Source organism: Nycticebus coucang, chromosome X (genome assembly GCF_027406575.1).
Source record: "Nycticebus coucang isolate mNycCou1 chromosome X, mNycCou1.pri, whole genome shotgun sequence".
In the NCBI taxonomy this organism is placed as follows: Eukaryota; Metazoa; Chordata; class Mammalia; order Primates; family Lorisidae; genus Nycticebus; species Nycticebus coucang.
In genome coordinates, this window is record NC_069804.1 from 180,417,146 (window position 1) to 180,442,287 (window position 25,142).

Consider the following 25,142-nt stretch of genomic DNA (forward strand, 5'->3'; position numbering starts at 1 on the left):
CACCATTTGTTGAAAAGATTGTTCTGTCCTCCATTGGATGCTCTTGGCAGCCTTATTAAAATCAATTGCTCACAGAAGTGTGAGTTTATTTCCAGACTCTCAACTCTATTTCATTAATCTATACTTCTATTCTTGTGTAATATACTGTTTTAACTACAATGCTTTATAATAAGTTTTTCTTCATTTTTTTTTAAATTTAAAATTAATATGAGGGTAAAAACTTTTAGGTTACAGTGTTCTCACTCCCAAGGTAAAGTTCAAGTTGTAGAAGAACCTTTGCCCAAAGAGTGTGCTAATACCCACATGTTGTGCACATTTGGTGATATCCTGCCAAATGCCCTCCTTCCTCCCTCCAATTGCCCTTCCCCTCCCTTCTCTCTCTCCTCACCCCTCCCCGTTGCTAAACTATTTCTGTGTTTTATCATTCATATGAGCATGTAATTGTTTGTATATTGATTTCATATTAGCATTGAATACATTGGATATTTTTTTCCCACTCTTTTTTTTTTTCTTTCTTTTTTATTGTTGGGGATTCATTGAGGGTACAATAAGCCAGGTTACACTGATTTTTTTTTCCCACTCTTAAGATACTTTACTAAGAAGAATGTGTTTCAACCCTATCCAGGTAAAGGTAAAAGATGTAAAGCGTCCATCATTTCTTAATCATTGAATAGTATTCCATGATATACACATACCACAACCAATCATGGGTTGATGAGCATTTGGGCTGTCTCCATGACTTGGCAGTTATGAACTGAGATGCAATAAATATTCTTGTGCAAATGTCTTTGTGGTAAAATGCTTTTTGTTCTTCTGGGTAGATACCTAGTAGTGAGATTATGGGATCAAATGGAAGGTTAACTTTTAGTTCTTTGAGAACTCTCCAGACTTCTTTGCACAGAGGTTGTATTAGTTTGCAATCCCACCAGCAGTGCAAAAGTGTTCCCTTATCTCCACATCCATGCCAAAATCTGCAGATTTGGGATTTTGTAAGGTGGGCTAATCTCACTGGAGTCAGGTGATATTTCTGAGTGCTTTTGATTTGCATTTCTCTGATGATTAGAGATGATGCTTATTTTTTCAGGTGTTTTTTGGCCATTTGTCTGTCACCTTCAGAAATGTTACTGTTCAAGTCTCTTGTCCACATAGAAATGGGGTTGTTTGCTTTTGTCTTGTTGTTTGAGTTCTCTATATATTCTAGTTATCAGGCCTTTGTCAGATTCATAACATGCAAAAATCTTCTACCATTCTGAAGGATATCTGTTTGCTTTGGTTGTGGTACCCTTAGCACTGCAGAAGTTCTTTAGTTTGATCAAATCCTAGTTATTTATTTTTGGTATGCTGCAATTGCCAGAGGGTTCTTCCTCCTAAAGTCTTTTCCAAGGCCAATATTTTCAAGCATTTTCCCCATACTCTCTTCTAGAATTTTTATCTTTTAGAATTTTTATTGTTTTATGTTTTAAATGTAAATGGATTCCACTGAGAATCCATTTTTTGTCAATGGTGAGAGATGTGGGTCCACTGTCAATCTTCTACATGTGGATAACCAGTTCTCCCAGAACCATTTATTAAATAGGGATTCTTTTCCCCAGTGCATGCTTTTGTTAGCATATCAAAAATCAAAAGATGACATGTGGTTGGGTTCACCTCCAGGTTCTCTGTCCTATGTGATCCATGTCTCTATTTTTGTCACAGTCCTCATCAAAGCACCAATATCATACCTTGAAGAACTTGAAAATATAGTACTTCACTTCATATAGAATCAGAAAAAAACCCAAATAGCAAATATAATTCTCAGAAATAAAAACAAATCTGGAGGGATCATGTTACCAGAATTCAGGTTATATTACAAGTCTATAGTGTTTAAAACAGCATGTTACCAGCACAAAAATGTAATACATTTTGAAATCAAGAAGTGTGAGTCTTCCAATTTTGCTCTTTCTCAATATTGTTTTGGCTAATATGGGTCCAAATAACTTTTGACAAAGAATCGAACTCATTTTAATGAAGGAAGGACAGGCTTTTTAAGCAACAGTGCTAGAACAATTGTACATCTATAGGCAAAAGCATGAGCCTCATTATAAACCTGACACCTTATAAAAATTTATGTCAAAATAAATATTTATTTAAATGTAAAACATGTAACTATACAACTTTTAGAAGAGATTTAAAGAGAAAAAGTTTAAGAACTAGGGCTTGGTGAAAAGTTCTAAACACGGCATTAAACTCACAACCCATAAAATAAAATATAACCAAAGTGGACTTCATCGGAATTAACAACTGTTAATCTGTGAAAAATATTAAAAGAATGAAAATATAAGCAATCCATGTATTCCAGAAAATGACTAGATCCTTGAATATGTGAAGAGGCCTCATTAAGGAAATACAATGTAAAACCACAATTAATTACCTATGTATACTTATTAGAACAGCTAAAATAAAAAATAATGACAATTCTAAATGCAGGAAAGGACATGGATTAACTGGCTCACTCATACATTCTTTTTAGGAATGTAAAACAGAACAGTCACTCTGGAAAATAGTTCAATAGTTCCCTTTAAACAGAAATATGGACTTAGCATTTTACCTCACAATTGCATTCCTAGACAATTATCCCAGAGAAATCTAAGCTATTCACACAGAAACCTGCACAGAAATGTTCATAGCAGTTTTATTTATAAATAGCCCCAAACCAGAAACAATCAAGATACCTTTAAGCTGTGGAAGGAATAAGTACACTGGTATATAATGAAATACTATTCAGCAATTAAAAAAAAAAAAAAACTATTGATACATGCAACCAATTGTATGAATCTTGAGGGAATTATTTGAGTGAACAAAATCTCAAAATGAATCACATTCCATTTCATTTATACAACTTTTTGAACGAACAGCATTATAGAGATGAAGAACAGATTAGTCAGTTGGCAGAGGTTAAGGTTGTCAGTGAAGGGGGAAATGTGACTACAAAGTGTAACACCAGGGAGTCTTGTGGTGATGGTATAGTTAAGTATCATGATCACAATAATGGTTACACCAAAATATACATTTGATAATATTACATTTATACTCAAATATTCTCACACACACAAATGATTGCTTGCCTAACTCTTGAAATAGTAATAAACTTTGTGCATTGTACCAATATTATTTTCCTGATTTTAATATTGCACTGTATTAATGAAAGATGCTAATGGAAGGAGAGGTGTGGAACCTCTCTGTACATTTCTCTGTAACTTTCTATGATTCTACAATTATTCAAAATAGAAAGCTTTAAAAATAATAACAGAAAAGAGAGAAAACCAGCTGAACATATTGTCTACTTTTTCTCTATATTCTATCTTGAAGTATATCTTACAGCTAGAAATACTGTCACTTTTATGAGGCTTTTTTTCTTGAGAAAAATGATGTAATTGGTTAATTTTATGTGTCAACTTCACTGGGCTAAGGGATGCCCAGATAACTGGTATACATTATTTCAGGGTGTCTGAATGTGTCTCTAAAGGTGCTTCAAAAAGAGATTAGCATTTGAACCTGGAAACAGAAGATCTTCCTCACCAGTATGGGTGAGTATCATCCAAACTGTCCAGGAACTGAATAGAATAAAAATACAGAGAAAGTGAAAATTGGCTGTCCCTTCTGGAGTTAGGGCACCAAATTTCTCCTGACCTCTGACATTGGTCCTTCTGGTTCTTGGGCCATTTGACCGGGACCAAGACTTAATACCATTGGGCTGATTTTCCTTTTGCAGTTGTTGCCTGTGGGGGGCAAGGTGACTTAATTGCTGGTATTTCTCTACAGTGGAGACTTAAACCCAGAGTAACTAATTCACTAGGGTAGGACAGAGACCAGCTGAAAACAAGACAGAGACACTTAGCCCCACCACACCAAAGAAGTCCCCACAGTCCAGGCCATAGCTATGTACGGGTCCTTTGCAAAGCTCTAGGGGAAAAGGTACAGACACCAGTCACAGCTCTGGGGTAAAGGGACCGTGAATCACTACTCCAGGAGCCCACCAACCCAACTTCACCTTATCTGTTCATCTAGCCAAACAATGTAAAATGTTTATGGGGCAGAATCAGTGGAAAAACTCTGGTAACATGAATAACCAGAGTAGATCGACTCCCCCAAGGAACGATACGGCGGACAAAACTGAAGATCCTATTCATAGACAAATGGCTGAGATGTCAGAAATTGAATTCAGAGTTTGGATTGCAAATACGATTAATAGAAAGGAGGTAAAGTTGGAATTAGAAATTCAAGGAGCAAATTCAAAATTCAAAAGTTGTCTCAAGAATTCAATGAATTCAAAGACAAAATCACCAAAGATTTTGACACACTGAGACAAGAATTTGCAGCCCTCAAAGATCTGAGAAATACAGTAGAATCCCTCAGTAACTGAATGGAGCAAGCAGAAGAAAAGATTTGTGATATTGAAGACAAAGCTTTTGAACATTCACTCACAAGCACTCAAAGAGGAAGAGAAATGGAGAGCAAAAATGGATCATTCTCTCAGAGAGCTTTGGGATAATTTGAAGAAAACTAATATTCTCCTTATAGGAATTCCTGAAGATGACGAAGCGTCTTCGCAAAGCACAGAAACCCTTTTTCATGAGATTATGAAGGAGAGCATTCCAGACACACCAAGAGATTCTGAAATGCGGATAGCAGACAGTTTCAGAACCCCAGAATGACTCAACCCAAATAAGACAACCACCAGACACATCATAATTCACTTCACTAAAGTTAATATGAATGAGAAAATTCTGAAAGCAGCCAGATGTAAGAAAACCATAACCTACGAGGGAAAGAATATTAGAATGACTGCAGATCTCTCTGCTGAAACCTTTCAAGCTAGAAGAGGGTAGTCATCAACTTTCAACCTGTGGTCCTATATCCAGCAAAACTGAGTTTCATTTATGATGGAGAAATTAAATATTTTAATGACATTCACATGTTGAAGAAATTTGCCATAACTAAACCAGCTCTCCAGGATATTCTCAGACTTATCCTCTAGTGCAATCCTTCACCACAAAATTAAACTCACTCAGAAACTTTTGATCAAATTCCAACTTCCACAGTGGCAAAAGGATTAAAAATGTCCAGAGGACTTTCAAAAAACTTGATACCCAAAATTCTACCAGGCTTATTCATATTCTCCAATAATGTGAATGGCTTAAATTGTCCTCTAAAGATGCACAGGTTGGCTGACTGGATACAAAAACTCATGCCAGATATCTGCTGCATACAAGAATGACATCTTACCTTAAAATATAAATATAGACTCAGGGTGAAGGGATGGTCATCTATATTTCAGGCAAATGGAAATCAGAAAAAAGCAGGTGTTGCAATTTTATTTGCAGATACAATAGGCTTTAAACTAAGAAAAGTAAGGAAAGGATTTTCCTCAGAAACAGTCCCTACCATCCCTCTTTGCTTCTAGACCCATAACTAGACTCAGGTTCTAGTGATACCAGAATTTTGTCTTCAGTAGGTTCTTGGTCTCGGTGATTTGAAGAATGAATCCACAGATCACAGATCAGTGGTAGTATAGGATTTATTTTACAGAAAAGAATACAAAAACACCAAAGCTCCTGGCAGAGAGAAAAAACCCAAGTCGGAGGGGGAAAAAAGTGCTCTCTCTGGGCTCTTTGTCCAGGGGTGTACATATGGTTACATGGGTCCTGTGTAGTTACATTTAGTATACATGGGTCCTGTGTAGTTAAATTTGGCCAGGACTCAGTAACAATAATTGGATACAATTCCTTTGGTTTCCAGGCCTGGGAAATGTACATGAAATTGACCAGGCCTGGGAAATGGGGGTTCCCTGTTCAGCTGCAAGTGCAAGGGCAGCAAGACACTAAGGTGCTGGTGTCTCCCCAGCAGTTGTCTGGCCCCTCTGGCTACTGGAGTCTCCTGCGGCTCCACCCCCATCCCACCTACCCATCAGTCCGCTGGTCCTCTAGCAGCCCCCAAAAGGCAAGGTGCAAAGTATCATGCATGAATACCTGTGCTACATGCCAAAAGTACTTCTTGAGCTTTCTAATTTATATGAGCAGAAATATGGGAACATGTGTGGGAATGGATATTAAGGCTGTGGGGTAATGGCAGAAAGAGCATAAGTTTGGATCAGGCTGAATTTATCAATATGGGGCCACTAAGAAGAGATTTTATTTTTAATGTACCTATTAGAGTTAAAAAGAGCTCTGACAGTTTGATTGGTTTGTTGAAACATGGACCTAAAGATGGTCCATGTGAATGAATTGGAAGTGCCCAACTTCTCTCGTTTAATGTAGATTGGAATGTGAGAGTGAATTTGTCTTTTAAGACCTACTCTCTGACATTGGGAGGGTCCAAGAAATGTACTTTTCATGATACTTTGAGAAATTAATTTGTAAGGGACCCCCAGCATTCTTAAAGAGCTCTATGACCATCCTTGTCTGTTGTTCAGACCTTACAATAGGAAATGCAGTTAGTAACTTTGGAAACCTAAGTACAATAGAAGTAATTGGACTCCAAGGTGGCAGCAGCCAAGTGGCAGCACATAATTGTCAAAGGCACAGTGGGAGTGGTTATGGTGATGAACAGCAGTGTCAAGGCAGTAATCAAAATAGTCTGACTCACACAGACTGTGATTTGGTTAACTGGTTAATTGTTTGTGGATTCCTAGAAGGAAATAGATCTGTATAAGCAGAAAAGTTCTAGGTCAAGTGAGGTAAAGTCTATCCTGAATCATAAAATCAGAGTTGCATATCCCATACTTAAGCCCATTTATCAACCCAAAGCCCCTTGAATAAAGAAGAGGCCAGGTACTCATGAGGAGCCCCAATACACTACAGAACATTTATACTATTAATCTTTCTCTAAGCCTCCCTGAAAGAATCCTATGGCCTTTTACCAGGATAATTGTCCATTTGGGAGAGAGAAATTTCAGGGACTACTGGACACAGGCTTTGAACTGACATTGATTCTAGTATACACAAAACATCACTGTGGCCTTTTGATCTGAGTAGGGGCTTATGGAAATCAGGTGATTAATGAAGCTTTTGCTCAGATACATCTCACAGTGGGTCCAAGGGGTTGTAGAAGCCTTCCTGTGGTTATTTCCCCAGTTCCAGAGTGCATAGTTGGAGTAGACATAATAACATCCTGGTAGACTCTCTACTTGGTTCTCTGACTTTTAGAGTGAGGGCTCTTATAATGGGAAAGACCAAGTGGAAGCCATTGGAACTGCTTCTATCTACGAAAATAATGGATACAAAGTTGCAGATATGTTGGATGAACAAAGATAGAGTAAAATATTAGGACTATGGTTAATAAAATCATCTCGTGTCTGGGATTTTGCCAAATGAGTAGATTTTAACTGTTCTTGTGACAAAAAGAGAAAATGATGTGAAGAAATATAGAATCCCAGAAGACATCTAAAAGATTACCATCACCCATGATGACTTGAAAGGTGCAGAGTTAGTGATGCCCATCACATCCCCATTCAACTCTCCCATGTGGTCTGTGCAGAAGACAGGTGCGTCTTGGAGAATGACAGTATATTATCATAAGGTTAAGCATATAGTGACTTCAGTTGCAGCTGCTGGTTTCATTACTTGATCAAATTAACACATCCATTGGTACACAATATGCACCTATTGATCTGGCAACTGCTTTTTTTCCTCTATGCCTGTTCATAAAGCCCACTAAACTAGTTTACTTTCAGCTAGCAAGGCCAGAAATATGCCTTCACTGCACTACCTCAGAGGTATATACATATAAGTCACAATTTAGTTTGCAGAGAACTTAATCATCTTTCCTTTGCACAAGAGATCATAATGATCCATTACATTGATAACATTATTCTGATTGGACCCAGTGAGTGAGAAGTAGCAACTTTTCTGGACTTATTAAAAAGACACTTGTATGTCAGAGGGTAGAAAATAAATCTGACTAAAATTCATGGGTCTTCTGCCTCAGTGAAATTTCTAGGGGTCCTCTGGTGTGGGTCCTGTTGATGTCCAGACACCATGTAGACATCCTTTCTAAGGTAATGGATAAGTTGTTGCACCCAGTCCCTCCTACAACCCTGAAAGAGGTACAACATCTAGAGGTACTTTTTGTATTTTGTGGGCAACATATTCCTCATTTGTTGTTGAGTGTGTTACTCTAACCCATTTACAGAATGGCCCCCAAACCTTCTAGTTTTGAGTGGGGCCCAAAATAGAAGACTTTGCAGCAGGTCCAGGCTGCTGTACAAGCTGCTCTGCCACTTGGGCCATGTAGATCCAATGGTACTTGTGGTGTCAGTGGCAGACAAGGATGTTGTTTGTAATCTTTGGCATGCCTTGTAGGGGAATTGAAGCGGAGGTCCTGTCATTGTCTGAAGATGAATTTCTCTATTTTGTGAGACAGATCTTGGACTATTACTGGGCCTGAGCAGAAACTGAACGTTTGACCATAGGCTGCCAATTACCATGAGACCTGAGCTTCCCATCATGAGCTGGGTGTTATCTAACCCACCAGGCTATAAAGTTGGACATTCACAGCAACTCTCCATCATTAAATGGAAGTGGTATAAATGTCATTGGGACTTAGCTGGTCCTAAAGGCAAAGTAAGCTACATGAAGAAGTGGCCCAAATGCTGGTTTCTTCCCTCCTGCTACTCTGCCTTCTCTCTCCCAGCCTGAACCTAGGGCCTCATGGGGAGTTCCATACAATTAGTTTACAGGGAAAGAGAAGACTTGAACCTTATTCGGCAATGCCCAGTACATGTGGGAGTCCACTAGATCTTTGCCCCAACTCTGTGTGGTAACATGGTTGCTTCTAAGTTAGAGAAGAGACTAACATTCAGGGGAGGGGATCAAGTGACTCTGTAGTATGGAGCCAAGGCAACAAAACCCAGCACTTCAGCCTCCCTGATCTGACTTACAAGTTCTATTTCATTTTAAACCGCCACGTAGGGCCACTGAGGGGATTTGAAGAGGAGCTGGCATCAAAAATGTGTTTTCCTTTGGACAGCACAATGCTCAGTATAATATAACTCAGAGCACATCACCAGGATTCAGGACTTCTGGATACATCAGAGTAGAATTTGGGATCCACAAAATCAAACTTGGCAAAAGTATAAGTAGTGATGTGCCCTTCCCCAGAACTCTGAAATCTCCCTAAGAGAGTTATAAACATATGTTTTAGGGATTGTTTTCACTTTTTGATTATTATGACTAATACACAGTAATCAAAAACTTAAAACAATCCATGTTCCTCTGCTGATAAATGTATGAACAAAATGTGATATCTCCATACAACGGAATACTATTCAGTCATAAAGAGAATGAAGCAGTTATACATGCTATAACACAGACGAACCTTAAAAACATCATGCCGAATTTAGGAAAAAAGATGCAACATGCCACATATCCATTTATATGAAATGATTCCATTTGTATGAAAGTCCATAATAAGCAAATCCATGGACATAGAAAGTAGATTACTGGTTGTCGGGGACTGGGGGAAAAAGGGACATTTGGAGTGTCTGCTAATAGGTAACTGTCTTTCTTGTTGGAGCAATGGAAATATTCTGGAATTAGAGAAGACGGTTGCATAAAAGTGAATACATTAAAAACACTGAATTGTACACTGTAAATGGGTGAATTTTAAGGTATGTGAATTTATCTCAGTTAAAAGAAAAAAGCTGCTCGAGACTAACAATAAGAGAAAATGAACATCCTAGTGAGTACACACTAGAGATTTGCTTCCTGAAGTAGGGAAAGAAAAAAAAAAACACACACTAAAATGCTTCCATGACTTTTACTTGATACATTCTGCATATTGCAAGAGAGGATAACTACATTAACAAATCCATTTTATTATTATTTTTTATTCTTAAATCATAGCTGTGTATATTAATGCAATCATGGGGCACCATACACTGGTTTTATAGACTGTTTGACACATTTTCATCACACTGGTTAGCATAGCTTTCCTGGCATTTTCTTAGTTATTGTGTTAAGACATTTATATTCTACATTTACTGAGTTTCACATATGCCCTTGTAAGATGCACCGCAGGTGTAATCCCACCAATCACCCTCCCTCTGCCCCCCTCCCCCTCCCTCTCCTTTCTTTCCCCCTTCCCCCTATTCTTAGGTTATAACTGGGTTACAGTTTTCATATGAAAGCCATAAATTAGTTTCATAGTAGGGCTGAGTACATTGGATACTTTTTCTTCCATTCTTTTTTTTTTTTGTAGAGACAGAGTCTCACTGTACCACCCTCGGTAGAGTGCCGTGGCGTCACACGGCTCACAGCAACCTCCAGCTCTTGGGCTTACATGATTCTCTTGCCTCAGCCTCCCGAGCAGCTGGGACTACAGGCGCCCGCCACAATGCCCGCCTATTTTTTTTTTGTTGCTGCAGTTTGGCTGGGGCCGGGTTTGAACCCGCCACCCTTGGCATATGGGGCTGGCACCCTACTCACTGAGCCACAGGTGCCGCCCTTTTCTTCCATTCTTGAGATACTTTACTAAGAAGAATATGTTCCAGCTCCATCCATGTAAACATGAAAGAGGTAAAGTCTCCATCTTTCTGTAAGGCTGCATAATATTACATGGTGTACATATACCACAATTTATTAATCCATTCGTGGATCGATGGGCACTTGGGCTTTTTCCATGACTTAGCAATTATGAATTGGGCTGCAGTAAAAACATTCTGGTACAAATATCTTTGTTATAATGTGATTTTTGGTCTTCTGGGTATATACGTAGTAGAGGAGTTATAGGATTGAATGGCAGATCTATTTTTAGATCTCTAAGTGTTCTCCAAACATCTTTCCAAAAGGAATGTATTAATTTGCATTCCCACCGGCAGTGTAGACGTGGAGGCGGAGACAAGATGGCTGACTGAAGCCAGCTTTCCACAGAGGCTCCCGTCCAGGAGAGTTAAAGGACAGAAATTTAGCAAGTAACCTGGTGGATTAGAGCCGCACCAAGAGAGAAGGTTGAAGAACGCACATCAACCCCACTGAGGTGAGCTGTGACCCCAAGGATACAAACCAAAGGTACAAAATCCATCACCAAGCAGACGGGAGTCCCCTCCCCCATAAGAATGGCTCTGAGTGCCCCACAAACAAATCCATTTTAAACATGAGCATGTTTGCACAAACTCTGACTACTCTTACAGAGGGACATTCCTAAATTACTTCCCAGAGTCTTCCCAGCATATCAGAGGCCACCGAAACTTCTTTTACAACAGACAGGAAATGTGGTAAAAGCATCTCTCCATATAAAGCCTTACAGAATCATAGGCTCTGCTTGGGAGTGATGACATTATAGAGCTTGCATGTATGTCCTTTGTTATACAGTGTATTCTAAAAGATAATATAGCTATGCAGACACATGCTCACGCACGCACACGCACACACACATACACACACACACGAGATAATAAAAGCCTCCCAAGGGCATTAAGTATAGCCCCATTTAGTTTTAGCCTGCAATCGAAATCATATGTGAAGATGTCCAGAAAGAGTCATGCTCCCTATTGCCTTGTCAGAAAAGCTCCTCTGCCCAATGACATCAATCTCCTTTTGGAAACTGAAAGTTGTCTAGTGGCTTGGCTTCAGCTCCCTCAACTGAGGTCTCAGCTTGAGGCTGCTCTCATAAGGACACAGAGGTAGAGTTGGCCAAATTTATTTCCCAGCCCGTGTATCTGAGCTCCACTGACAATCTCACCAACTTCTGTCCTGCAGCTGATCCCAAAGGGTCTGTCTCAGCTCTGATTCCTCCTGAATGAGTCTGGAACTATCTCCTGTGTGATGAAAGACAAGTGACTCTCTAAGCCAAAGAGACTTGGCTTTCCAGACTCCAGCCCACAGTGGATTCAGAGGTGGATCAGTTTAACTACTGGCTGCTCGTATTGTAGCTGGAAAACTATCCCATCTGTACTTAGATTTGCTGGGACTCATGCCCCTCTGAACTAATTAGACAGGCTCCCCAAGTCCCGCAGCCAATACGGAGGGGCCACACTCTCAAATCTGGCTCATCCCACTTCAGTTGGACAACTAGCCCATCTACGCAGAGACCTACTCAGAGAAGAACACTCTTTTGAGCCATTGAGACCAGGGACTCCAGTCTCTTTTCTACAGCAGATATGAAAGGGGCCTCTCCTGCTATAGTTGAGGAACTATCTCATCTGTGTGGTAACCTGCTATAAGAGGAGTGCCCATGTTGAGCCAATGTGATGAGCTCTCCAGTCCGCATACCATAGCAGATTCTGAGGGCGTCCAGTCTCATTTGCAGTTCCTCCTATGTAGTTAGGAAACTATCTCATCTCTGCCGAGACCTGTTGTGATGAATGCTCCTTTGAGGCAACTAGCCAGGCTTTGTAGATCCAATGAGAGATTCTAAGGGGAAATAGCCTCAGTTTTGGCTAGTAGCGTCAGGGAACCATCCTATCAGTGCAGTGACTTTCTGGGGGACAAATGCCCCTTTAAGCCAATGAGACCTGGATAGTTAGCCTCTGTCCCACAGTACTTACCAGGGGGGCCTAGTATCAACTCCATCCTCTCCTACTGCAGTTGGGGAACTATCTTATTGGTATAGCAACCTGCTGTAAGATGCACGTCCGTGTGAGCCAACGTGATAGTCATGCTACCCTTCATCTCACGGCAGCTCCTAAGGGAACCCATTCTTAACTCCCATCCCCTCTCACTGCAGTTGAATTCTCTTACCACCTGTGTAGGGACCTGTTCAGAAGCTCATCCATCTGGCCAGTTTTCTGGACTGAGCTCCCTAGGTAGCTTTCCCACATAGCCCTATTCCCACCCTGGCTTTTTGTCAGGTCTGTTGAGGCTGGAAAGCCATGTTAACCTTCGAATCCTTGTGAAAAATGCAACCAGCTTGAGCTTAGAGCATCCTCTAGTGTCAAGATGGCTGCGGTGGTCACAGAAAGACAAATAAGTGATGGAGATGTGTGATCTTCTTAAAGTGCTGAACAGATATTTGGGTTCTGATTTTACTCTTGAAAATGTGAGTGCTGCCAAAAAGTGATGAAATGAATAACATGTGATTGTGAAGCTAGTAATAGATGTCTCTTGACCGGAGTTTTATAGGGTTTATAGGACCTATACAAGCCTAGTAGAGGACATGATCTAATTTTTCTTTCAGTTAATTGTCACCTTGTAGTTCTGTGCATTCCATTTGAAAATTGACAAGTAAAGATTTATGTTGACTGAAAATAGAGTTGTGAATGTACCAAGATATTTTTTATTTTCCTGCAAATCTTGAAACCTGTTTTCAAATTCTTGTATCAAAGTGAAAGCCAAGGCTGCATATTTTTTGATGTTCACAGGACTGCGTGTAGTCAGCATGTTAAAATGCATAAAATTGTTTGCCTTTATTTCAGCTTGCCGTAATTTTTATTTCCTTTGGAATGCTGTTGTGGTTTGAAACACTGTATTGATAAGTTGGTTTTCACCTTAAAGATGCATGTTTCACTCATTTAAATGAGCTGTTAAATCCACTACGAAGGCTAAATGGGTAGGACAATTTTTCTCACCTACTTCTGGCACTAAGTTGGGTTTTGATTCCATAAACAACTTGATAACACATCACAAGGCTTAAAATCTTTTCAAGATTTGGCTTCAACTTAGCCAACTTTCTTCCAAAAAGTAAATGATATCACCATACTCAGCATAAGTTCTTTTAAGGAATTTCTGGAATTGATGAGTATTCAATCCCTTGGCCTTTATGAAATATGCAGTCTTAAGGACGATTTCATGATATTGTTCATTTTTGAACCTTTTAACATTAATTCTCCTGGTGTCCTATACAGTGAAATATCATCAAACATTACTTTTTGTTGACAATTACATCATCTGTCATTAATTTTACAAGTCTCTCTCTTTACCTAACATCATCAGGCACCATGAGTAACTCTACCAAATATGTTGGCAATGGACAAAGAAAATCACTTTAACATTTTTTTTTTACTACTTCATATAAATCTCTTGATTTCATTGTGTCTTTTAATGGCACTAAAGAAGCCATTTCTTCAGTTACAGTATATTTCATCATCAATGCCTCTGATAAAAATGGCAAGTGGAGCCATATTTGTAGCATCACCAAAGCATACAATTTAAAACTTGCTGCTTTACTCTCCAAATTTCTTTTCATAGATTTTCCTCATTTCTTCAATTAGCCTTGGTATAGTCTGGTGAGACAAACGAATTTCAGAAATATCTCTCCCATTTCTTTCAGGGAAACTTATATCTGTCATGCTTTCCATACAATGCTTAATAACCTTTCCATCAGTAAGTGTTTTTGGATGTTTTGCTATTACATATGCCATCACATAACTAGATTTTACAAGGGAATCTAAGTTGTAATTTTTTTAAAAATAAATTTGTTGAGAAGATGAACTATTTTTCAGTTCTTCTCTCTTGTCCTTATGACACAGTTCTTCATATGTGACAAATTTGGGAGTGTGTTTTATAGTCTTTGAAAACTTTCACACATTCCCTACAAATTCAGAAGACTACCTTACTGTTTTCTCTATAAAAAAGCAGCCATCTGTCCACTTTTCATTGAACAATCTTCTTTCACCCATATTTTTTTTTTCTTTTACAGGTTCTGTTTCCTTTTGAGACACTGTACAAGCCATGCTGGGATTTAAAAAAATTAATTGATAAGGGGATATGTTTACTCTTTTATGAAAATGAATTGACAAGAAAATAGAAAGCAAGGTTCAGGCCCTTCCACATCTCAGCTGCTGATGCTGGGTGATGTAGAGGCCTATTGCAAAGCATGGCAGGTGATGGGTGAGACACCACCAAGGTCTCACAGTACCTTAGTAATCAAATTAGAATACTTTCCTGGCTCCTAAATAACATTAAATGCCTAACGTTGCAACGATAGGTTGAAACTTTATTGATGATTGCTGCCTCACCAAGTCACCACCAACACATGTTACATCTAATGGTCTCAGTTCAACTGTCTGCACTTGGAAGATAACACACTAGAAGAACACACACAGGTAACACTGCAACCATGTCTGTGTACAAATACAAGTGCTATTTGTTTACTTTATGGGACATTGTGATATGATGTTGTCATCTACGAAGTTCACACTCAAGAATGTGCAACTGAATTCCACCAAAAAAATCACTAAAAAGCTTCATAATGTTTTAAGTAAGTTTATCATTTTGTGTAGCCTATGGGCCATAGATTGGATACCCCTACACTAGACTACACTAGACCCTGTCCTAGACACTTTTGTCCAGCATCTCTGCCTGTCCTCCTGGTGAAGGCCAATGTCTAACCTTGATGAGACTGCCAATGAACATTAAAATACAGAAAAGGAGATAAGGCACAGAAAGCTTGTATAACATGCCCTGGAGCCACCACCTATGAAGGGTGGAGGAGCAGACATGCAATTCAGAATCAAACCAAACCCACAGCCCACACTCTGCTATAAAGAGGCACTTGCCAATGGTCAGGTTTGCCAGCAAGTGGTCTTGCTCTGAACAGGCATCAGGAAGGAGATGCCTTGTCAGTTCAGACACTTGACAAACAAGCACCTTTGCCCTTGCAAGAGCTTCCTAGACAGAGGCCAGACCGGCTGTTTGGAGTCCAGAGCGTCTAAGAAGATACTACTTAAATGAAGTCCCAGTGTCATCCCCAGGAGTTCTGGAGCTGAACCACTCCTCTGCAGGCTCCAAAATTGAATCTTAATAGTTCCTCCAGAGTTGACTAGTAAACCAAACACTACATTTACACACAAACCAGTTATCAACTTCAAGGTTTCTCATTATTGAGTGCAAATTTCCACACAAGCAAGCAGATGAGGGTACAAGCAGATGTGATAGTGTATTAGAGTTGGATACATTAGTAAGAACTCATCTTTTGCTTTATATACGTATAGGCTATTACATCTAGAAATTTTTATAGATATGTACATATACACACATTATTACATACACATATAATTCCTTGTTCTGTCTGCAGAGAAGCATAGAAGCAATGATACCCCATTAACAATAAGCATACCTGGCGCCCAAATCGATGTTTCTAATATCAGTAAAAAGAACACGGGATCAGTGCTGAAACTGCTGAATCTAGAATTAGGGAAGGAAAAATAAAAGATACGCCTGAAGCATCTTGTAGTGCTTGGAGGAAAAGAAGTGCTAAAAAATATTTTAATCACATATTGACAGATGTCTGAGAAAAACGTATACAAAAATGGCCAACAGAAAGAACTACCAGTGGCCAAACCTGGAGCCACATGAACAACAACATTTATAAAGTTGCATTGGATTTTAGACCAAAGTATAAAATAATTATTCCTGAGCCCATGCTGAGAGAAATAAATGGTCAATTAAATGCATAACTGAGGGAGAATAGATTAATTTCCCATGGAAAAGGGAACACTTCAAAATAACTAAGAGTAGGGCGGTGCCTGTGGCTCAAAGGAGTAGGGCGCCAGCCCCATATGCCAGAGGTGGTGGGTTCAAACCCAGCCCTGGCCAAAAAACTACAAAAAAAAAAGTAGCTTTATATAACTTCATAGTACAAATTTTTAGCAAACACCACCTAAGCCAGGTCATCAAGTTCAACATCATCAATGACCAGTCATGTGATAGTATGTTGCATTGTTGGGATATGAGAATGGCACTTCTCTGTGGTCTTCCTCCCCAGAACCCATAAACCCAGTTTATTCACAAGAAAAGCCAAAGGCAAACCACGAATGAGGGTCATTCTACAAAATACCTGACCAATACTCCTCAAAACTGTCAAGACCATAAAAAGCAAGGAAACCCTTATGGCCAAGACAAACCAAAAGAGACATTACAACTGGGTGGCGCCTGTGGCTCAAAGGAGTAGGGCACAGGCCCCATATACCAGAGGTGGTGGGTTCAAACCTGGCCCCAGCCAAAAACTGCAAAAAAAAAAAAAAAAAGGAAGATATCACAACTAAACATAATGTGGTATCCTAGATGGGATCCTAGAAGAGCAAAAGGACATTAGGAAAAAAGTAAAGAAATATAATAAAGAATGGCCTTTAGTTAATATTAATATTATACGATGCATCCATTATAACAAATGTACTGTCCTCATGGAAAATGCTCATAACAGGGGAAACTGAGGGAGGGGTAGGAACTCTGTTCCATCTTTGCAAAATTTTTAAAAATCTAACATACTTTAAAATAAAGTGCAAGGGATTTCCAGAAAGTATCCAGGCATGTATGTCTCTGTACTATGTAAGGTATACAGATCTCTATACTATATTTCATAGTACATGGCTGGGTATTTTCTGGGTATTTTCTCATCCGTCATATGTATGAGATTTAATAATTAAAAAAGACAAAAGAAACTTTGCAAGGTGATCAATATACTTCTAAAAAAGAATGAAGTCCAAATGTAAATGGGGCCCCAGAACCAGGAGCATGAGCTAAACACTCATGTGGGTTAAAGTTGTCCTTTATTACCAAGATTCAGAATCCCACAAAGACAGAAAGATCATTCTGAAAACCTGCCTTACTTTGAGAGACTTTGACAGGGTCCTGATACCCTCCTCCTAAGTTATTATCTTTAGCTATACACCATCCAGCCCTCTACTCTCTAGCTGAAGGAGTCAGTGTTTGTTACTTTCCCAAGCTGCACATTTGGTGTTTCTTTTCCTCAGCCCAGGGACGTGATGGCCTTTACAGTGTCAGGAGAGCACTGGCTCATATGATTGATTGATAACCAGTTAGAGGATTAAGTACCTTTTGCAGCAAGGGGGAGCGGGTTGAGGCTGTTTTCTCCTCTTACATTCCCCACTCTCATTTCTAGACCTCTCGTAGACCATGTCTACAAGATTTGTTTTAGATTTGTAAGGCAATTTCTCGGAAGTTGCCATGGTATTTGTAAATTGTCATGGTGCTGGTGGGTATGATTTTTACTGTGTTAATAGGATAGTTTATTTAGAAACATTGTTACCTCAGCTTTGTGTGTGTGTGTGTGTGTCCTAAAGACCTTCTATTATAGAAGGATTGATCAGTCCTTGTGGACCCCCTGGACATGTCTTCTGTTACTTCTTGGGAGCCCCCTCTTTAAGATCTTAATCAGGCTATTCACAAAATAACCCAAGTGAGTATGATGTGTGACCACATCTGGTCTGTACATGTCAGAAAGTCCCTGGGACATTTATTAGCCTCGATCTCAAGGCAACCTGTTTATAGGGTCTTAATTAGTCCTATTTTCATGATAGCTCAGTATGACAACTCAGCCTGACAAGTCAGGCCCACTTAACTCAAACCAGTCCAAAATAGGGTTCGACCTCTACCCTGCTCATGTTCAACTAATTGTCTAAACTTAACATTTCACCCTCTGATTTGTAGAGCCCAGTTCTTTTGGAAATGGACTGCTGCCCACTGACCATTCTGTTTCCTGCTGAAAAGTGAGCAGTGTGAGTAGTGCGCTCTGTCAGGGGCCACAGTAAATGGGGTTCAGATGCTGGTAAGCATTCCTTTGTTTTAGACAGGTGGGTGTCTGGTTGTTGTTTTAGATGTTGATCACAGTTGCAAGTGTATAGTCTCTAAGTGGAAAGAAATAAATCTTGTTATGCAGTTGAAAATACAGGATCCAAAAATTAGAATTGGACACCTTCTAGTACAAATAGAAGAGAATAAATCAAGTCCTGGAATACAATGTAAATCAAAAGAAACCATTTATTTATTTATTTATTTAGTCTCACTATGTCAACCTCGGTAGAGTGCCTTGGCATCACAGCTCACAGCAACCTCAAACTCTTGAGCTTAAGCCATTCTCTTGCCTCAGCCTCCCGAGTAGCTGGGACTACAGGCTCCCACAACAACGCCCGGCTATTTTGTTGTTGTTGTTGATGTCATTGTTGTTTGGCAGGCCTGGGCCGGATTTGAACCTGCCAGCCTCGGTGTATGTGGCCAGTGTCCTAACCCCTGAGCTATGGGCACCAAGCCAAAAGAAACCATTTATTAAGAATATGACCAGATACTAGAGGAGCCATACACAGCAGTGTCAGTTGGGAAGGAAAAGCAGCTGGTATATTAAAGAGTAAAGAGGATCATTTTTGTTTCCTTTTCAGTTTTTTTTTATTAAATAATAAACACACATAGATCATGTATACATTAATGCATTAATGGGGTACAATGTGCTGATTTCATATGCAATTAGGAACGCTTATATCACACTAATTAATATATCCCTCACCTCGTTTAATTATTGTGTTAAGACATTTATACTCTATGCTTAATAGATCCAACTTGTACCCTTGCAATGTGCACAATAGGTGTGATCCCACCATTCACCCTCCCTCCATCTGACTTCTCCCCTCCCCTCCCATCCCCCTCCTCCCTCCTTCATCCCAGGCCATAGTTGTGATCTATTCTTCATATGAAAGTGTGAGTAATTGTAAATTGGTTTCATAATAGTACTGAGTACATTGGCTACTTTTCCCTCCATTCTTGAAACACTTTGCTAAGTAGGATATGATCCAGCTCCATCCATATAAAGATAAAAGAGAAAAGGTCTCTGTCTTTTTTAAGGCTGAATAATATTCCATGGTATATATACACCACAATTTATTAATCCATTCATGGGTCCATGGGCACTTGGGCTTCTTCCATGACTTGGCTATTATGAATTGAGCTGCAATAAACAATCTGGTGCAAATATCTTTGTTGTAAAGTGATTTTTAGTCTTTTGGATATACACCTAGTAGTGGAATTGCAGGATTGAATGGCAGGTCTACTTTTAGACCCCTGAGTATTCTCCATACTTCTTTCTAAAAGGGATGTATTAACTTACATCTTTTCAGTTTCAAATGAGTAACTGAACTTGGGTCTTCTGCTGAGTGCTAGTATCTTATCTTGAGGACATCTGTAACTTAGCAACTGCAGTTGTTATCAGGCAAAAAGATAGAGACAGTTTAACAAACTTTGTATTTTAACTCTACAGTGGCATATTGACCCTTTGAGTTCTGAGCTTTTGATACATTTACTCATTAGATTAAACACATGTACAAGAACAGGAAGCTAAGAGATTTCAAACGTACCGAGAACAGAAAACTTGTTTTAACTAGAGATACCTCTTTCATTATAGCCAACTTAATCACATACAAAACTATTTTTAACCTTTTTTCACAAACCTTCTCAACTTACATGAACCATCTTTAATGTCTTTAATCCTGTTTTTGTCCTAAATTTTCTCTCTTAAACCACCAGTTACTTTAGGATAAAAAATTTCACACAAGATTCCTTCCTACACAAAGTTATTCTATTTCCTTTTATCCTTCCTTACCCAAATACATCTTCATACCTATGTCTTTACACACATCTCTCTCTCCCATACTTATTGGTTCCTTCTATTTTAGCTCCAAGCCTAAAATGGGGGTTGGGGGGGAGAAATGTTGCCTGAAGGCCGATCATAAAGTCTCAATTAAGCTTATCCAAGAGTCTGGGAAAGAAAGCCTGTGATGTTAAAAGAGTTAGGTGTTTAACTTAACCCTAAACTTCTGTACCAACATTAGGGGTAGGGCAATTGGACTTGGTATCTCAGTGGGCAGAGAAGTGTGGAATACACAGAGGGGTTGTATTTTACCTTCCACTCCAACAATGGAGAGAGGAGAGGAAAAGAGGTCTCAAAAATTCAGAGAGAGCAGAGGAACTGGCCCAAGTGTTATTAAAAGTAGTTTCCTTACCTGCAACAACGACAACAAAAAAAAAGTTACCCGAGGCTCAGCCATTCCAGCATGACAAACTTGAGCTTGTTCTGAGAATGGGGTCTATTCATCAGACTTAGGTAATCCTAGCGGGTCTGCGGGTGTGGAGGATGCCAGCTCAGGGGAGAGTCTGCCAGTTTCAGGCACCAGCTCTGCTCTCTGGCACAATTCTGTCCAGGGACCTCGCTGACTGCAAAGGAAGCAGGGCTCAGCCCCCAGAGCAGGGTGCATTCTTGATGTCTTCTTGCCTGAGCCTCCAGGATACCTTTGTCTCTGAAAAAATTCTACTATAGTGTTAGCCACCATTTGAAAAGTGTCTTTCTGTTTCTGGAACTGCTACTGGACCTTCTCTCTGTCTCTATCCAGTTATCAAAGATCTTGTTTTTGGAATTTATGCCAAATATCAAGGACCAACTGGGAGATGAAGTGCTCTGCTTGGATAGATTGCCCCTCCCTAATGCCAGGATCTAAATGGAGAAGGAGGGAGTCGAAAGAGGCACCTTACCTGGAAAGTGAAGGCAGCAAGAGCAGGCAGAATGGAGATCAGAAAGTCCAGCAAGCTCAAGCCTCAGCAGGGCAAAAGTAATGAGAAAGCATTCAAAATAAAAGTAAATCAGTGAAACATACCCCCTCCTGGCTGGTTACAAGCAAAATCGAGTTCCCTGATGGCTTTTAGATGGGGTTGTAACCTCCACGCCCCTCTCCCTTGGCTAAGGAGGGGAGTGGCTGGCTCAGCTCCCCTTCTGGAGCTGATGGGAGTGTGGGAGTCTCATCTTCTTGCTTACCAGCTTGCAGTGATCAGCCTCACCCTGCAAGATAAGCTTTTTCTCCTGAGTGGCTGACTTTCCCCCCTCTTTTCTCTGAACCATCTGAAAATTTCCTTTTTTTTTTTTTTTCTTGTGTCTGTATTATGTAAAGACATTTGAAATTTTATCTCATTTTCCTGATCATTGACAGGGAAATTCAAGCTGTAAAACAGTAGATAATTCAAGGATCCATTCAAGGGCCATCTTTCTTCAGAGTCTAAAATATACGTAGGCTAAACAGGTTTACAATGGAATAGTAATTCCCTTTTAGTTAGTGGTTAATACTCTTAAGTAGCCCAATAAGACAGGATTTACCCCAATGCCCTTTCCTTGAGGAGTTTATACACACACACAGGGAGAGAGAGAAATACCATGCTCACAGAGAAAAATACCACACACACACACAAACACAAAGAGAGAGACAAATACCATGCTCCCAGAGAAAAATACCACACACACAGAGAGAGAAATACACACAAAAAGGCAAATACCATGCTCACAGAGAAAAATACTACACACACACACAGAGAGACAAATCCAGGTATACAGACAAAGAGATATGAGGTATATACACAGAGGCAGAAGCAGAAGGTGCACTCATAATCAGATATGTACCTCTAACCAGGATTGTATGCACACAAACAGGTACCAGGTGTATACACAGACCAGATAACAGGTGTGTACACAGAGATAGGAGTGTACTCATTATCAGACCGAAATAAAGGACAGACTTTTCCTTAGGGATGAGAGATGTCGATTCAGCCTGCCAAGGAGTCCTGGAAAAATGTCCCAGTGGCACCTCTGTAGGAGAGTCCAAATCAGGTTTCCTAAGGTCCCTCTATCCCAATCACTTGGAGAGTTATGGCAAGTCAGAGAAACCCCAATTTTCCCTGCAAGCCTCTGGGCATCGCCCCATGTTGCATGCCAGGTATATAACCAGGGAGCTGAAACCAGGAGCATGAGCCCAACAGTCATGTGGGTTAAAGTTGTCCTTTATTATTACCAAGATTCAGAATTCCAGAAAGACAGAAAGATGTTCTCCAAGCCTGCCTTACCTTGTGAGAGTTTCATAGAGTTCTGATACCTTCCCCCAAAGCTATTATCTTTAGCTGTACATCATCTACCTTCTACTCTCTAGCTGAAGGAGTCAGTGTTTGTTACTTTTCTAAGCTGCACATCTGCTGTTTCTTTTCCTCAGCCCAGGGACGTGATGGCCTTCACAGTGTCAGGGGAGCACTGGCTGGCATGACTGACCGATAACTAGTTAGATGATTAAGTAGCTTTTACAGCAAAGAAAGAGGCGGGTTTGAGGCTATTTCTTCTCTTACACAAATACAAGCACCGAACGCCAGGCAACTGAAGTCAACATTCCTAAACTGTTGTCAGCAATTTCCTCCACTTCAACATCCAAATGCAGCCTCTAGCCCTGGCCAATGCCTTGGGACTTTTTCCTTGTTTTCCATCCCCCAAGCACCACCCTAATCCAGTCCTGCAATTCATCTCCCAAGGACTACATTAGGAGGCGAGGTTTTAGACATGGGACCCCTTACTCGCTTGAGAAGGGCTGTAGGACACCTGCCAAGGGTAACCGCCACAGGGAACCACTGGCAAGAGCCAGGCAGGGTTCAGTCCCTTGCCAAGCAGGCTGGAAATCAGAGCAGGGCTTTAGCCACAACTGGTGGAACAAGGAGGCTGCCCAGAGAGCAGGAAAGACCTGAATATCCTCACACCAACTCCGCAGGGGGCAGGTTCAAGGCACCCAGAGAACTTCAGGACCTTCCCACAGCTGGGTGTGGGGAGACTCCTGTCTGCTCTGTCTTTCCCTGGTCAGGACTGGCTCATCCCTGGGTGGCATGTGCCCACACAGGAGGCTACTGCAAAGGGTGCTAGAGGATCATTTGAATAATAGCTCACTCAAATAGCAATTATTATTATTTATCAATCACTAAGAAGATTACATCATACCCTGCCAGTTCTATCTGAACCACAATGTCTTTGAAGAGGATTCCTAACCAGGGAATTTCAAATAATGATAACTGCATGTCAGCCTCAGCATGGATCCTGAGTTGTTGTGAAGAGAAAAAGTTGGAAAGACAAAGTTCCAAATGGCAAATTGAGGTTAGGTGCAGGACAATGTAGGCGTGTGTGGGCACAGGAACAGGGGTAAGGAAGGTCCAGGGATTGATAACAGTAAAGTAGAGCACAATTGAAGGCCAAGTGGATGCTTGGCTTTGTGCAGGAAAGAATTCAAGAGCAAGCTGACAGAGTAAGATAAAAGCAAAGATTTTGAAATAAGAAAAGGAAAAAAGAGAGGCTGCCCCATAGACAGGGCAACAGCCATCTCTCAGAGCAACAAAGAGCAGCACATCGTGAGTTTCTGGAGTCTTATTTTACATATTCTATTTAATCTTATATTAAGCAGAGGGAAGATTATTCATAGGATTTCTGGAAAAGAGTAGGGAATTCCTGGAACTCTGGGTTCTTTGTCTTTTTTAAACCATATAGGGTAATTTCTGGGAGTTTCCATGGCATTTGTAAACTGTCATGGCACTGGTAAAAGTTTCTTTTAGTATGCTAACACATTATAAGCAGGGTATAATGAACAGTGAAGGTAACTTGTGGTCTTTTTTTGTCGCCATCTTGGTTCTAGTTAGTTTGTGCTGGCTTTTCCTCCACTTCCTATTTTATCAGATACTTGGTTTGAGATTCATAATTCTTTTTTATTATTATTAAATCATAGCTGTGTACATTAACGCAATTATGGGGTACAATGTGCTGGTTTCATATACAATTTGATGAAATACTTTCATCAAACTGGTTAACATAGCCTTCACCTCATTTTCTTATTATGTTAAGACATTTATATTCTACCCTTAGTAAATTTAACATATACCCTTGTAAAATGCACCATAGGTGTGGTCCTACCAATTACCCTCCCTCCACCTACCCTCCTCCCCCTTTCCCCTTCATCTTGGGCTATAGTTTGGTTATAGCTTTCATATGGAAGTGTGGGTGCTTATAAAATGGTTTCATAGTAGGGCTGAGTATATTGGATAATTTTTCTTCCATTCTTGAGAAACTGCTAAGAAGAATATGTTCCAGCTCCATACATGTAAACATGAAAGAGGTAAATTCTCCATCTTTTTTAAAGCTGCATAATATTCCATGGTGTACATACAACACAATTTATTAATCTATTCATGGGTCGATGGGCACTTGGGCTTCTTCCATGACTTAGCAATTATGAATTGGGCTGCAATAAACATTCTGGTGCAAATATCTTTGTTACAAAGTGATTTTTTGTCTTCTGGATATATACCTAGTAGAGGAATTGAAGGATCAAATGGCAGGTATATTTTTAAATCCCTAAGTGATCTCCAAACATTTTTCCAAAAGGAATGTATTAGTTTGCATTCCCACTAGCAGTGCAGAAGTGTTCCCTTTTTTCCACATCCACGCCAACATCTATGGTTTGGGGATTTTGTGATGTGGGATAATCTTAATGGAGTTATATGATTTCTCAAAGTGTATTTGATTTGCATTTCTCTGATGATTAAAGATGATGAGTATTTTTTCATGTGTCTGTAGGCCGTGTGCCTGTCTTCTTCAGA

At 39.9% G+C, this 25,142-nt stretch overlaps 1 protein-coding gene across 1 annotated transcript in view; it reads right to left on the minus strand.

The window, feature by feature from the left end:
- LOC128577102 (melanoma-associated antigen 8-like) overlaps positions 1-21,342 on the minus strand; it is a 58,932-nt gene extending 37,590 nt beyond the window's left edge. The window contains exon 1 of the mRNA XM_053579119.1: positions 21,231-21,342. The gene's annotated coding sequence lies outside the window, so the exon portion shown is untranslated. The remainder of the gene's footprint in view (positions 1-21,230) is intronic.
- Positions 21,343-25,142: the final 3,800 nt, after the last annotated feature.